The sequence below is a fragment of the Hippopotamus amphibius genome, chromosome 9 (assembly GCF_030028045.1).
Source record: "Hippopotamus amphibius kiboko isolate mHipAmp2 chromosome 9, mHipAmp2.hap2, whole genome shotgun sequence".
In the NCBI taxonomy this organism is placed as follows: Eukaryota; Metazoa; Chordata; class Mammalia; order Artiodactyla; family Hippopotamidae; genus Hippopotamus; species Hippopotamus amphibius.
Genome location: NC_080194.1, coordinates 44,259,775 through 44,274,618, shown reverse-complemented (window position 1 = coordinate 44,274,618; position 14,844 = coordinate 44,259,775).

Here is a 14,844-nt window from a genome sequence, read left to right as displayed (position 1 = left end):
TGAGATCTGACCATAGGTTTGCATACAACGCTGATTTTATAGATGAGAAAACTGAGGGTAGCGAGATTATGCAACATTCCCCAAATCATATTTAGCAAGTGACAGAGTCAAAATTTGAACCCAGAGCTTTCATAAAGGAAATATAAAAGGAGTCTTTAGAGTGAAAGAGGGTATCAAAACCCTGCTCTTTTAATCTTATGACTCTGGCCCAGTTTGGTCAAGGGTTGGTGCTGGGAGACTATCTAGAGAAGGTCATAAGCTGGGCCCAGCACCAGGTCACCTGCTCCCCCAGGGCAGTTCCTGGCAGATCATGGTACTTTATTTTGTTTTTTACTTCATAGTAACTCTCTTGTTTCTATAGGATAATTAAGTCCTCATGGCTCATCCTGTTTATATTTTGCTTTTGTCTTTTGTTTTGCTTATGAATGAAAGAACAATTCAAACTAATCCAACTGCTTAACCCCTTAAAGCAGGTGTTTTGGGTCTTAAGAAATAGCATTACTATAAATACATATACAGAGGTGGAGGGACTCTGTGCCCAGCCAGTGTCAGAAGCAGAGCATTATTCGGATGCTGATGGGTAAGTTTTGCTTAGGGTGCAGTGGAAGGGTGGTCAGGAGAGAAAGAAAGTCTGGTTAACATTAAGGTCTAGCTTCCTTTCTGCTCAGATACACCTGTAGTGGCCCCGTCTTACCTCCTGTCAATTCACTCTCATGCTGTGCTGTTGAGCTGAGAGTCTGGAGGCTGGTGTGTGACCCCTAGCTCTGCCACTAGTAAAATGTGTGCCCTAGACAAATCTCTCCCCTCTCAGAGACTCAGTTTTCTCATCCATCAGACAAAGGAATCTAATTATCAGATTAGATGTTTTGCTAAATGGTCCCAGTGTGTTGACACACTCTAGGACTGGAATGGTACATGTAATTGAACTGCTTCTGGAGGCAGGTTCTGGACTAGATGGTGTGTGTGGGTGGATGTTAACAGGTACAAGTGCATGTGCATGAGTGTTTGAGTGTGAGTGAGTGTGTGAGTGTGCATGCAGGTCATTATCAAAAAAGATACACTCAGGGCCTGCATGAACTTCCAGATCTGGTGAAAGATCTTCACCCACCCCTGCCTGACTCACCTGAATTACTTTTCCAGACTGAGCTCTCCCATAAAGTGGGAAGTAAGTGAAAGCATTTCCCTTCATGAGACAGCACTGCGGACAGGAACAAGCACTAACACTTGAATCCTGGCTCCACCCTGTACTTGCTATGTGACATTAAGCAAGTTATTTACCTAAGCCTGAATTTCATCACTGGTGGCAAGGAGCTAACTCAGCATAGTTAGAGACTGGAATGGAAGGAGTGTGTCAAGTACCTGACTTAGAGCCTAATACTTGGTCCACCAAAATCAGAACCAGCTATGTAATTTGCGGGTCCTAAGGCAAAAAGGAAATGTGGGCTTCTTGTTCAGAAATTATTAAGAATTTCAAGATGGTGAGAACAGAGCATTAAACCAAGCACAAGGCCCTTCTAAGCACAGGGTCCTGGGCATCTACACAGGTCATATCCTCTTGATATTAATTTTCTTCCAGGCAGGTTAGCTAAGGTGTTGGGAGAAGAGTGATGGATGGGAGGGGATGTCATCAGTAAGGGTCTCCAAGTAACTCAGGAAGCAAAAATTGAGGCTTGGAAATCTCTTCCATCCCCACCCCCTCCCTGAAGCCACCCTGGCCATAGATGAAGGTCACAGCAGGTGAGTCACTTGCTTCCTTAACCACTGAGAATGTTTTTCCCACTCTGTGAATTCAGCCTCCCTCCCTTCCAGACACAGAGGCTTAGCTTAGGATAAGACAACATGCATCGTTTCCCAGAGAGTCAATCTTCATTTCTTTTACCTCTTTTACGTCACCTAAGTCCTTCTGGATCCCCTGGAAAGGAACTGAGAGCCTGGGGCCCAATGACAAGGAAGGGTGGCTGAGGGAGGTCACTGTCCATTGGGCAGAAGGGATCCTCCAGACCAAAGTATTGCTGAATGCTTGGAAGCTGGGAAGTCAGCCAGCGTTTCATCTTTTGTTTTTTCCTCCTGGGGCTTCCTGTCCCAGAGGTGGATGGAGAGGGGTCATGGGGGACTTCCTGACCTCTACAAATAAACCTTTCCGTTGTCGTTGGTTAGGCAGTACTTCCAGGCCAGACAGACCAGGTTGATGGGCAGTAACAGAAGGAGACAGCAATGGTGCCCGCAGAGGAAGCTCACCCCTAGTTCCATCAAAGGTCCCAGCAAGAGGAGGCTACGCACAGCTGCGGTGGAAAAGGCGATCATGGAAAGGCCAAGAGTGACTGCCTACAGTGGGGGGTTGGGTGTGTATGGAAACTGGGTTGGGGGTAGCATCAGAGTATGTGAGGGCAGAAAGGGCCCCCAGAGGTCATCTAGTATGTTCTCTGCTGATTTCCAGTACCCAGATATTTCCTGGCACATAATAGGGGTTCAGTTGGCATTTACTGAATAAATAAAGTCCAAAATTTTTCTTTAACTGAGCCAGAGAAGAAGGCCCAGAATAGAAAAAAAAGTTTCCCAAGGACACACAGTGAGTTAGTATCAGAAACCAGACGAGAGCTCAGAGTCCCTAAATCCCGGACCAATGTTGTTCCTACTTGGTGACAATCAGTGCACAGGGGATGGGAGGGGATTTCTCCTCCTTCTCTACATTGGAGAAGACAGGGGATTTCAAGAAAACTGCTCAGGGCACTTGATGAGACCCTAAAATTCAATGATCATAAGACACAGAGTTTGACACATGCTTGAGGAACCTAAAGATGAGAGACTGATGGAACACATAGGACAAGGAGAGAGGTGGTTATGCTGAGAGTGTATTGTTCTCTCACTGGCCATGGGGCAAACACAGGTGTATTCTGGGGACTGATGTGGACCTAGAAGAAGGGAGCTGACCTGGACCCTCTTAAGAGTGACTTGCCCTTAAAAGAATCGCATGGAGGCCACTGTGGCCCCAACAAAGAGGATGGACTGCCAGAAGTTCAGGTGCTAACCTGGAGGAGAGGCCTTGCCTTGTCAAGGGAAGTGTAGGTGGAGCTCCAAGGCTGGATGTCCAAAGGACCTGCTAAAGCCTTCTAAACAGAAAAAATTGGTTCTGGATATCTGACCTGCTCCAGACAGCAGCATCATATTGCAATTGGTGCCCTGTGTTCCTCATCTTCTCTCTTCCTTGGAGGCAGAGATGATGTTCCTTGAAACTAATGAAGCTTATATTTCAGAGCCTCTCACTTGCATGGGCCCCCTGAGGCCCATACATTTTATATTTATAATGTTTATTCTTTTTCTTCAAGGGTGTATTAGTTTTCTGTTGATGTGTAACACATTACTACAAACTGAGCAACTTAAAGCAATACAAATTTATTATCTTATTTCTATGTGCTGGAAGTCTGGGCATAGCATGTGTGACTCAATTCTCTGCCCAGGCTGAACAAGGTATTGGTCAGGTCTGGGGCTCAGGGTCCTCTTTGAAGCTCACTGGTTATTGGCAGAATTTAGTTCCTTATGGTTGCAGAACTAAGATCCCTATTTCCCTGCTGGCTATCAGCTGGGGACCACTGTCAGCTCCTGTAGTCCACTCCCAATATTTTGCCATGTGACTCCTTGTTATGAACTGAAAAGTTTGTGTTCCCTCCTCCATACAAATTCATATGTTGAAGCCCTAAACCCCAGTGTGAATGGTATTTGGAAATGGGACTTTTGGAAGTTAAAATTAAGGTTAAGTGAGGTATCCAACAGCATTAGTGTCCTTACAAGAAGAGACATCAGAGCAGACTCTGTGTGCCATGTGAGCAGCTAGAGATAAAGTGGCCATCTACAAGCCATGAAGAAAGCTCTCACTAGAAACTGACCATGCTGGCACTCTGATCTCAGACTTTCAGCCTTCTGAGCTATGAGGAAATAAATCTGTTTGTTTAAGCCACTCATCTTGTGGTATTTTGTTACAAGGCCCCCACCCCCATCCCCTACCCATTGCAGATCACAACACAGATGTTTGCTTTCTTCCAGACCACACAGAGGACATCCCTCTGACTTCATATTCTTTCTAAAGTCAATACTTAAAAGGAATTGGAGAAATTTCATTACCCGAGGACCAAAAAATACCTATGGATTTCTTCAAGCAGCAAGGAAAGACCTATTTAGTAAATTGAATTTTAGAGAAACTGGTGGGAAAAAATATGATAGTCTAACTGCAACAGTATGGGTCCATTTTGTTCAAACTAGTTACACTTCTAAAAGAGGAGGCATAAATACAGTAAAACAAATACACAGTACAACAACACAAATACATAATGATTCAGAAAGTGGTCCAAGTAGAGAAATTCCCAGACTGGAAGCTGAGAGATTGGATTGTAGTCCTGATTCTTTCATTGACCACATAAGTTGCAGTGTGGAATGCATACAAGACAAACAACCCCCAGAGAAGAAAAGACAAATGATAATAATATGAACAGGATATTCATAGAAGATGAAATGCAAATGGACAGTAAACATATGAAAGGATGCTCAAACCCACTATTTGTCTGGGAAGTGCACATTTTAAAAAATAGAATATAGCTTTTCAACAATATGTCTAACAAAAAAATAAAAGATTGAGAACATCCAGCCCTTGTTAAAGAGAAAGGAAATGGACACATTTCACATTGCTGGTAGAGGTATTACATTGTACCATAATCTATTTGGAAAATATTCTGGAAGAATCTATTAAAATTTAACATGTACATACCCGGGACTTCCCTGGTGGCACAGAGGTTAAGAATCCACCTGCCAATGCAGGGGACACAGGTTCAATCCCAGGTCTGGGAAGATCCCACATGCTGTGGAGCAACTAAGTCCATGAGCCACACCTACTGAGCCTGTGCTCTAGAGCCCATAAGCCACAATTACCGAAGCCCGTGTGCCTAGAGCCCATGCTCCACGACAAGAGAAGCCACGGCAATGAGAAGCCTGCACACCACAACGAAGAGGAGCTCCCACTCACCACAACTAGAGAAAGCCCACGTGCAGCAACGAAGATCCAATGCAGCCAAAAATAAAAATAAATAAATAAAATGTACATACCCTTTGGTCCAAAAATCTATTGTAGACTCTATGCTATCAGAGTAAAAGTATCAGTACCTAAAAATACATGTACAAGAATATTTATGGGTACATTGCTTATAGTGGCAAAAAAAAAAAAAGAAAAAGGAAAACTAGAAGTAACCTCAATGTCCAACGGGAGAGAAATAACTGAATACATTTTCATGCACTTATATTATATTATGGAATATGATCTAGCTATTAAAAACATAAATTAAATCTATATGTACCAACCAGAAGGAATGAGTCCAAAATATTGTTAAGTGAAAAAGCAAGTAGCACAAAAATATGAATTGCATGTCTCTAACTTTGTTAAGAAAAAGAAAAGGAAAAAAGAATCCCCTTTTAATGTTTATATACTTGTATCAGCAAAAAGAAAGGTGTGGGAAGTTATACAACACAGTGTTAATGCTGTTAATCGAGGTAGGGTGGAGGATGGTGGTAAGGGAGTGGTGAAGGAATTAGAGGGAAGAAAGAGGAATTTATGAACATGTGCTTTATATGTTAATTTTTCCATTGTTTGACTTACTATAAAGTATACATATTACTCTAATTTTTAAAAAGTATGTTTAAAAATTAAAAGAAAAGAGGGATTTCCCTGGCTGTCCAGTGGTTGAAACTTCGCCTTTCAGTGCAGGAGGCGTGGGTTTGAGCCCTAGTTGAGGAGTTAAGATTCCACATGCCATGTGGCCAAAAAAACCAAAACATAAAACAGAAGCAATATTGTAACAAATTCAATAAAGGCCTTGAAAATGGTCTGTGTCAAAAAGTCTTTAAAAAAAAGAAATTAAAGAAAGAGCAAAAACATAGGTTTGGTAGTTCAAAAAACCTAAGTTTGAATCCCAATTCTATCCTTCACTAGCTGGGTAACCATGAACAACTTATTCAAACCTCTGTTTTCTCATCTGTTAAGACGGGCATGATACCTAGTTCGTAGAGTTGTGAGAATTCAAAGAGATCATGTATTTAAGTGCTGAGCACATAACAGGTATTTTAAATATTTATTTATTTATTTATTTTAGGCTGCACTTGGTCTTATTTGCGGCATGTGGGATCTTTTAGTTGCAGCATGTGGGCTCATAGTTGCGGCAGGTAGATCTAGTTCCCCGACCAGGGATCGAACCTGGGCCCCCTGCATTGGGAGCAAGGAGTCCTACCCACTCGACAACCAGGGAAGTCCCCATAGCAGGTATTTTAATAAATGGTAGCTATTGTTAGCCCCACTCAAGAATGGAATTACTTACAGGAACTCTGAGCAGATTAATGATCTGGCAGCTTTCAGCAGTTTTATCCCTTCAGATAAAATTCACACTAGTTATGTTAGTAGAATTTTAATATAGAGACTTAGTTAAATGGGTGTTAGAGGACTAAAAGAAGAGAAAAAGGAGAAAAAGAGAGAATAACTGCATTAGTGGCTACATCCCCCTCTAGGGGAGGGAGGGAAGAGGATGGGGTTATCAAAATCTAGAAATTTGGAGCTCAGGCTTGTTCTGAGAAGGTACCTACCGCCCCTCCCCTCACCCCCACCCCCAATCTGGAAACTGGTACCAACTGCTGCTGTCAAGGTCAATGGCCTTTGCTAGGGTGACACTGACAGGAACAGGAAATAGACTGAAAGGAACAAGTCCTATCTCCCTCCTGCAGTGTTGCAGTCTTCCTCCAGTGCCCCTTGTAGGGAGAGCTTAATAGAGGACCAGGCTGGCAAAGGAGAAATGTGGTTTATGTGGTTTGCAGAGTCCCTGCCCATCTTAGGGTTTGGAAGTATAGTCTGGCGGCTAAGAGATACTAGCACACTTACCCAAACCAGATTTCTTTAACTATTGTTCTACAATTAGATGGAGGAAGGACAGAAAGGAGGACCGGAGGTGGTAGGCTAATCCTCACCTTTATTTTCCAGGGCAATCCATCTGTGAGCCAAATCTGCTTACTCCATTTCACAAAACAAAAGCCCTTTGTCCAATCCAGATTTCTTCAGAAGCTGTTGCGTAAGTGTTCATTGTTATTCATCCTCATCTTAAATTACTAATCAAAGAAGTCTCTCTTACAGTGACTGGAGTTCACTGCCCCAGAAGGCCTCTCATATGCATACACAAATTTTCCTACCTTGAATTTCCTGCAGTGTTTTGGTACCCAGAGATGTTTGGGCACCCCTTATAAACTGGACTCATAAACTGGTGCAGCTGCCTACCCCTTACTCTAGGTACTCACTTTATATCTTTGGGTCCTCAGTTTCCTCTGGTATATAATAAGAATTTTAGGCTACATTATCCCTAAAATTCCTTACAATTCCAGCATTCTATAATTTTGCTTAGCTATGAACAAAGTGAGTCATGGCTTTTTTTTTTTAAGATTAATAAACTACAGATGAATGGATAAAGAAGATGTGGCACATATATACAATGGAATATTACTCAGCCATAACAAGGAATGAAATGGAGCTATATGTAATGAGGTGGATAGACCTAGAGACTGTCATACAGAGCGAAGTAAGCCAGAAAGAGAAAAACAAATACCATATGCTTACTCATATACATGGAATCTAAAAAAATGGTACTGATGAATCCAGTGACAGGGCAAGAATGAAGATGCAGATGTAGAGAATGGACTTGAGGACACAGGGTTGGAGGCAGGGGGTGAAGGGGAAGCTAGGACAAAGTGAGAGAGTAGCATAGACATATATACACTACCAACTGTAAAATAGATAGCTAGTGGGAAGTTGCTGTATAACAAAGGGAGATCAACTGGATAATGGGTGATGCCTTAGAGGGCCAGGGCAGGGAGGATGGGAGGGAGTCGTGGGAGGGAGGGGATAAGGGGATATATGTATAAATAAGCTGATTCACTTTGGTGTACCTCAAAAGCTGGTACAAGAGAGTAAAGCAATTATATTCCAATAAAGAGTTTAAAAAAAAAAACTAAAAATGGGTTTTCAAAAATGTTAGATTTTTGATGACTCTGAGGCTAAGTTTAGGGTTTATTGTTATTATCACACTTAGGTTAAAACTGCACCTTTACATTAAATAGTTTGATACTTTGGCCCAACCTAGGTGTTAAATTTCAATTAAGATTTATTAAGGGCCCATTATGGGCCAAGTTCTACAATGGAGATCCTGAAGAAAGATAAAATACTGCTTCAAATTCTGAGGAAGTCATAACTATGAGAATAATTAACTAATAAGATGATAAAGCAAGGGTTCAATACTTGAGCAATACACCAACTTTTTGTTCTGAAGTGAAATTGACTCAGTGGATTGTACTGGTTTGTTGGTTGGTGATACAAGGGTAAGGAGACTTCTCAAAGGAAATGAGCTGAGTTCTTCTGAATTCCATATATAGCTTATTTATTTAAAAAGAGGGGGGAAAACCCTCTGGCTACTAATAGGGCAAGGAAACTTGATAACTGGCTCAAAAAGACACTAAAATGTGGTAGAGGCAGTGAAGAAAGATAAGAAAATTAATACTGACCTACCAAGTAGAAATCCTGGGTGGAGTTTAATTAGGTACCTACGTAATATATCAAATAGTGCTTAGAGCTGGGTGATCAGACTGAAAGGGTAGATTAATCACCCCACCCCAACTCTGTACTTGTAGTGCTATGTCCTACATGCCAGCAATGTATTTTGGAAGTCAGGAGCACATTCAGAAAAAGCAGTTCTGCTTTACTTATGCCACTGGCCCAGGCTGAATGCCCTTTTCGTGGCTTGTCTGAATATTTCTCATTTACTGTCATCCTTCAGAATCTACACAGTCTAGCTCAGCTCCTATCTGAAACCTTGTCAGTGTGTGAAACATTGGCCTACAGTCATCTGTCCTCTCTACTGAATGGACAGAGCTGACTTTAACAATATTTGACTGTACTCTATCATCTCCTATCATCTACAATCATGGCCACCCACAGGAACAAGTCACCAATACCTCAAAAGAATAAATATAATGCCTATAACATCTGGGAGGGTGTATGAATACAGATCAGTACCAAGAAATATTTTACCATTAGCATACTCTCTCTCTCTCTGGTTTTCTTCCCTCTTCCCTTCCTCCCTTATCATTTTCTTGGTCTCTTTAATCTTCTGCCTCCCTGTAGTGTCTCCCCATCATGGAAGAAGGAGCACCAGATTCTTGAACAGCTATACATCATTGGAGGAATCTCATGTCCTGCAGATCCTGAAGAATGAGAAACCCATGAAACAAACAAAACCTTTTAAAATACTATCATTCAAAACATAACTTCATTGTATTACCATGCAAAGTCCCTGTTTCCTTACTCTTTTCCAAAGACCACTCTTCCCCTGTTGAAACGAAAGTTAAGTAAAAACCTGGATTTGCCCCTGTAGTAGGCTGAATAATGGCCCCTAAAGGTATCAGGTCCTAATCCTTGAAACCTGTAAATGTTACCTCATGAAGAAACAGGGTCTTTGCATGTATACATAAAGATCTTGGGATAGGGAGATTATCTTGGAATATTAGGGTGGGCCCTAAATGCATATAACCTTATTGGAGGGAGCGAGAGGAAGATTTGTGACCCACAGATGAGGAGGAGGCAATATGACTGTGGAGGTAGAGACTGAAGTGATGCGGCCACAGGCAAGTTCTGGCAGCCACCAGAAGCTAGAAGAAGCAAAGAATGGAGGGAGGCATGACCCTGTGCCAACACCTTGATTTTGGTCCAGTGAAAATGATTTTGGACTTTCAGGCTCCAGAACTATGAGGGAATAAGTTTCTGTTATTTTAAGCCACCAAATTTGTGGTAATTTTTTACAGCAGCAATAGGAAATTAATATAACCCCACTGAGATTTAACCATACGAACTAGTAGGGTATTCAACCCTCTCTGTTGCATTATGGCATTTAGAGCTGGTATTGCTCACATGAAGACACCAGGATCATGGGATAGAAGAGAACTAACACTTTCATGATTCTTGCTGTTGCTGGTTGGCTTCTTCAAAAGAAGATGCTCAGATGGAGTCTGGTGTGGTGGGTATTTATTAGGGTCAACACCTGTGGAGAGAAGGGAGGATTAACGTAGCCCTGGAGCAAAATTGTAAATGTATTTTGTGCCCTGTCCATATGAGTGTGAACTGTTTCCAATGCTCTTCTCTGATTGAAATAGAAAAGAATGTATTTGCCAAGTCAGTGACTATCTATCATGTATGTGAGGCCCTATTAATCTGTTCTGGCAAAGGAATCACAACTTGCCCAGAGCCTGTAATTGGAACGACTGCTTGGTTGAGTTTGCTCTAATGTGCTCTCATCCTCCAGGATCTACCTGGCATATTGGCTATAATGGAAGGTACTACTTCGTTGGATTTGTGACATCTACTGTCATCCTCCAGGATTGTGTTGTTTCTGATGAATTAAATGGAATACGATATGGTCCATCTCCCCTGCATCATTTAGATCTTTAAAGCTGTCACTAATTTCCAACCTCCCCACTAGGGTATGACGTTTCTGATTTATCTTGGCTAGATAAGAGGTGGGTTCAGAGACTGCCATTTGGCCTTTCCTACTATGATAGCTCTATCACACAGGCCAAGGACTCAATGTAGGGTTGCACCAACTATGTCAAGTATGTCAATCTCAATCATACATTTGAGAACTGGGGACATGATCACTGAGTATGGCAGCAAACCTAGTAGATCCACTGCAAATTGAACAATCTATTATCCGGTCCCCGCTCTAAGAGAGGAGCCATGATAATGCTTTGGGTCTCTGGGCATAAATGTCAACTTGGACCCTACACTCAACACTCTCCCAAATATTTTGGTATTCTCATTTCCGCAGTAGGGGGAGGACTTGGAGGGGAATTATTACCGTGTATACTTGCCAGAATGTTATAGGGTTTTTCCTTCTGGAGACCGAGCATCTTCTTCATTCAGTGGATTCCGGTCTGAGAAGTGGCTCAGGATCATCAGATTTTAACCGGGGCCATAACTGTCAATGGCTCATTAGGATAATTGCATCCACTTGGTTTCTAGTTACCTCTATAATCTAGTGGTTAAGTACTGCCACCTGGCTTCTATCATTTTGTGGTTCTACCATCCTCATTGCTCCTTAGTGTGCCTAGTTCTGTAACAGTTTCTCCTACCACTAGCACTGGCATATGGAGCAGTCACCACTGAATTTTTCAGTAATGCTGGTGCCCCTTTTAGCAGCACATTCCTTGTAGCTTTGGTAAATGGTGTAAAGTTCCTCTGCAGCACAGTTATCTGTGAGTCTTCTGGCCTTACACAGTGTATCCACTTCCCTGAGCCTTTTAATCCTTTCCTCCACCAACTGCGTTGGCACTTGTGATATTTTAACTTCACTTAGTGTTAGCCATCACTTTTCCCATGCTTCTAGGAGCCATCCTAACAGAAAGTTTGCCTATCTACTAAATCAAACTCTCTTCTATCCAGTCTGATGTTCAGCTTCCCCTGATCAAGTCTCCTCAGAGTCCAGTCTCATGTGTACACCCTGGCTCAGGCTAGTAAATGATGGCTGGGCCTTGTAGTTCCTTTGCAGCTCCTTTGGTGAATAGTCCTTGTCTTCCTTTAACAGCCCCAGCACATCCCCAGCTGGATTATGCTATGACTTCACCCTAAGTGTAGGCTTCGTGGCCAGGGGTATAGGTGGGGGCAGTCCCTGAGGGAGGCACACTTTGTCTTAAGGTTCTGAGTTCTCTGCATTGCCTTCAAGCAAGCAGGGTGTGCTAATTCTTAAAAGGAGAAGAGGGGTACTGCTGCAGGCTTAGAGGATTCTGGGAGTTCAAAATACACACAGACATCCCCATCCTAAGTGTCAGAGTCCCATTCACCTTGGTATATCAGACCTGCCTTGGTTAGTCATTTACCTTCTCTGGAACTTGACTACTAAGTCCCAGTCCAGGTCTTCAGCTTTCTTTGCCCTCCTGCTGAAGGGGATGAGAATCTCTTTGTAAGCTTTCACACTTGGCTTTCATTGCCTGTTAATGGCCTGCAGTTTGTTATTATCTTTTTCTAGAATATCCATGGACTTTGCAATAGTCACTCAATTCTGTTATCCTTATAGTTACCATTTCTCCTATATTTCTCAAATGATTAGTACATCTCACCATGTAGTCCATTCCTCTCCATGGGCATACCACCCTAATTCATCACCAGTGAGAACTGGACTGCAACCTTTTATGCTCTACCTATCAGCAGTGATGAGCTCCTTATTGCCAACCAGGTGGCTAACAGTTTTAAAATCTCATCTTACCACCTGCTTTTTTGGATCTCTCCTGGCACAAATTTCCATAGGTTGGGTTCTCCAGATGCAAATGCTGATAATTGTAGTTGTACAGCCTGCAGAATATTTATCAGGGATCCATATCTGTGGAAGGGAGGGAAAGGAAAAAAAGAAAGAAAAAAAGAAAAAACTAGGCAGAGGGAAAACCCAAATGCCATACAGGTCTGGCAAAGCTTTAGCCAAACCATGGGACCTCTGGAACATTTATAACCCATCAGAGTTGTCCTATGGTGGGCCAAAATGGCCAAGCCTTTATACCTCTGCCTCATTCCATCACCTAGCATGGGCTGCCCCTGGAAGGACAAGATAGCTGAGGCAACTCCTGAATGAACTGACAGCTGAAGTTGTCCTGGAGCAGCACTCCTAGCAACAGGGGCAACAAATTCTCCTTGAAGTGAGATCTGAGGGAGCATATCTCTAATGTTAAATTAGGCTGCGGGGCAATTTATGCCCCAGGGCATTAATGAAAACAATAGAGCAATCAGCCAGCAATTAGTGAAGCCTAACATCTTGGTGTGATACCAATGAGGTAGACAGCTTAACAGAGAAATTAGGGAAAGAGACAAAAAGAGCCCTGATAAAACCACTGTTTACCCAGGGTGACTGTTCACATACTTAAGCCTGTGTCATCTGAGGAGTGACATCAGAGGCTCCACACTGTGGGGGAAATAGACTTTGCTAAAATAGTGCAGCCAAGTTCTTAAATGAATGAGCAAGCAAGCATCAACAAAAACAAGCCTCAGAGAGGAGGGAAGGGAATTAGGATCCAAAGTGGCTACAATACATTACCTAAAGTGTCCAGTTTTCAACAAAAATTAAGAGATGTGCAAAGCAACAGGAAAATGTGGCACATACACTTTTTTTTTAAAAGCAGGCAACAGAAACTGCCTATGAGGAGGCATAAATGTCAGACTGAATAAAGATTTCAAAGCAGCCATTATGCTTCATACATTCCATGTTCAGCACTCAAAGTGTGATAAACTCAAAGAAACATGTTTAAAGAAGCAAAGGAAAATACACTGACAATGTCTTATCAAATTGAAAATGTTAACAAAGAGAGAAATTATAAAAAATAACCAAATGGAAATTCTGGAGTTGAAAACTACAATAAGTAAAATTACAAATTCAATAGAGTGGCTCAACAGTAGATTTGAACTGGCAGAAGAATCAGTAAACTTGAAGATAGATTGATAGGGATGATGGAAATTAAAGAACAGATAGAAAGAAGAATAAGGAAAAATGAACGGAGCTTGTGGGACACTATTAAGTACACCAACATATATGTAAACGAAGTACCAGAGAAGAGGAGAGAAAGAAAGGAACAGAAAAAATATTTGAAGATATAATGGCTGAAAACATCCCCAGTTTGATGAAAAGCACCGATAAACACATGCAAGTAGTTCAGTGAAGTTCAAGTAGGATAAACACAAAGATATCCACACTCAGATGTATTACAGAAAAAATGCTGAAAGAGAATTTTGAAAACAGCAAGTGTAAATGACTTATCATACACAAGACAACCCCAGTAAGATTAACAGTTGATTCCTTGTAAGAAATAGTGGAAGCCAGGAGGCAGTGGGATGACATAAAGTGCTGAAAGTAAAAAAATTACCTCCAGTGAAACTGTCTTTCAAAAACGAAGGTGAGGGCTTCCTAGGTGGCGCAGTGTTTAAGAATCTGCTTGCCAATGCAGGGGACACGGGTTCGATCCCTGCTCCAGGAAGATCCCACATGACGCGGAGCAACTAAGCCCGTGTGCCTAAATAAATAAATTAAAACAAAACAAAACAAAAACGAAGGTGAAATAAAGGCATTCCCAGATAATAAAAGCTGAGAGAATTTTTTTGCTAGCAGACCTACCTTACAGGAAATGCTAAAGGAATTCTTCAGCCTGAAAGAGACTCATCCCAGATGGTAATTCAAATCCACATGAAAAAACAAAGAGCTTGGTAAAGGTAATTATGTTACCTTTATAGTTATAAAAGACAAATAAATATATATTTCTTCTTTATTCTATTAACTGATTCTAAAAGCAATTGTATAAAGCAATATGTATACTTTTTGAATATGACATTAAAGGCTAAAACAACAAAGAAAAAATAAGCTTCTTTTTTAAATTTAAAACTTCTGTGTTTCAAAGTACATCATTAAGAAAATGAAAACACAACACACAGAATGGAGGCACAATAGTTTCTTTCACCCATGTTTCTCTAAGTACTGTTTTTATTCGTTTTTGTTTTTATTTTTCTTTATATATTTTTAAATGGGTCCTGACTCTCTGTAAGGACAGGAAGTGTCATCTAACATAGTTCAGCGAGTACTTTGATAAATCATTGTTGATAGTGAAGATAGTCTAAACTTACCACTGCTAAAAAAGAAAATTTTGAATAGGAGAAACTTACCACTACTGAGAAAGAAAATTTTGAATTGTAGACTTAGCAGAGTACTTGGGAAAGTTAGCCAACCCCTATGGTAATCTCCTGTGGGA